This window comes from Rattus norvegicus, chromosome 19 (assembly GCF_036323735.1).
Source record: "Rattus norvegicus strain BN/NHsdMcwi chromosome 19, GRCr8, whole genome shotgun sequence".
Lineage (NCBI taxonomy): Eukaryota > Metazoa > Chordata > Mammalia > Rodentia > Muridae > Rattus > Rattus norvegicus.
Genome location: NC_086037.1, coordinates 56,213,887 through 56,216,107, shown reverse-complemented (window position 1 = coordinate 56,216,107; position 2,221 = coordinate 56,213,887).

Here is a 2,221-nt window from a genome sequence, read left to right as displayed (position 1 = left end):
GAGTGGAGGCTGCCTTTTGCCCTAGAACTTCCAAGTGCTGACCTCTCCCCATGGAATCTGGCTGACTACCCCATGAATCCAGTAAGTTTCCACGGAGATCACATCTTTCTTTGTTGTTAATTTGTGTGTGCAAATGGCAAGAGTGTGGTCAGAGAGCACTTTGTAGGACTTTTTTTTCTTTTTCTTTTTCTTTTTCTTTTTTTTTTTTTTTTTTTTTTTTTTTTTTTTTTTGGAGCTGGGGACCGAACCCAGGGCCTTGTGCTTCCTAGGCAAGTACTCTACCACTGAGCTAAATCCCCAACCCCGATTTGTAGGACTTTTGTCACCCCTTCTACTTTGTGAGTCCCAGGTGAACTCGGGTCCTCCTGCTTAGAGGCATGCACCTTTGCCTTCTGAGCCATCTCGCTGGGCCTGGGGTCACATCTTTATCAGCTTCCCCCTGCCCTCACCCCCTGCCTTTGCTACTCTTCACAATATATCATCACTGTGATGGTTTGTATATGCTTGGGCCAGGGAGTAGCACCATTAGGAGATGTGGCCTTGTTGGAGTAGGTGTGTCACAGTGGGCGTGGGCTATAACACCCTAGACCTAGCTGCCTAGAAGTCACTATCTGCCTTCAGATGAAAACGTAGAACTCTCAGCTCCTCCTGCACCATGCCCGCCTGGATGTGCCCATGTTCCTGCCTTGAACCTCTGAGCCTGTAAGCCAACCCCAATTAAATGTCATCCATATAAGAGTTGTCTTGGGGGGTTGGGGATTTAGCTCAGTGGTAGAGCGCTTGCCTAGGAAGCGCAAGGCCCTGGGTTCGGTCCCCAGCTCCGAAAAAAAAAAAAAAAAAGAACAAAAAAAAAAAAAAGAGTTGTCTTGGTCATGGTGTCTGTTCACAGCGGTAAAACCCCAACTAAGACAACCATGTACATAAATCTCTAGACCTAAGACGACCGATGGTGGCAAACAGTTACAAAGTGGGCCTAGAGGCCTGAATCTATTATCCCAGCCATGTGGGAGGCTAAGAAAGTGGGGGGGGGGGTCACAAAAGTTCAAGACCTGCTCGGGTAACTTAAAGAGACCTTGTCACAAAACCAAGAGGGGGCTGGTATACAGCCTAGTGATAGGGAGCGTGCCTAACAAACACAGAACCCTGGATTCAATCCACAGCACCACAGGAAAGGAGTGTAGTGGTGCACTTCTGTTATCCCAGGATCCAGGAGGGGAGGCTGGAGGGCTGATGGTTCAAGAACATCCTTGGCTACACAGTGAGTGAATGTCTGTGGGGAGACAACAAATGAGAAAGGGCAAGGAAATGAGAAAACAGGTAAACTAAACCCCCCAGGCAGCCCCCAACTGTGTCGCCCCAAAGTAAAATGTCTCCCCATCCTTTCCAGCTATATAGCTCAAGAAAATCAACAGCATTTCTTTCCTTCTTTTTCTTATTTTATTTTATTTTTTATTTTTGAGATAGAGTTTCTCTGTGTAGCCCTGACTGTCCTGGCTTTGTAGACCAGGCTGGCCTCAAACTCACAGAGATCCCGAGTGCTGGGATTGTGCACCACCTCCTGGCTCGTGAACGGTATTTTTTTATACTGGCAAACTGGGCATATAACGGACTTTAATAATAAACTCACCTTGAAAAATAACAAAGTTTGGAGATGACTTAGAGGGAAAAAAAAGGAATTGAGCCCTACTTGGGTAACCTCACATTCCCTTGAACTTCCTCCACTAGGTTCTATCTCCTGCCCCAGGATTTTTCGACACAAAGAGGCCAAAGGAAGTGCCTTGGCACTTCTAGGAGTCACCCCCATTTTAATGCATTTACCGGTGTGGTGTGTGCGTGCGTTTGCATGCCAGGGCCTGTGCACATGTCGAGGTCAGAAGACAACTTGGAGAACTCAGTTCTCTACTTCCACCTCAGGAGAAGAAGGTGACTCAAGTCGGCAGGCTCACTGAGCTGTCTCAGCCTCGCTTTTTTATTTTTTTTATTTTGCTGAACTTCCAGGTTATCCCATACAGTGGTTATCAGGGCTTCCTGTAACCTTATTTGCTCAATCCCCAAATCCAAGACCCCAAGCAGAGGACCTGGGAGGACTCAGAGTAGCTATTTAATGGATTTGGAGAAGGACCAGAGACAACTGGAGACTTCAACTGGGAGCTGTCCAGAAAGCGGGTGTGAGAAGCTGGCACTCCTCCAGCAGGAGTAGAAACCCCCCCCCCGAGGGGGG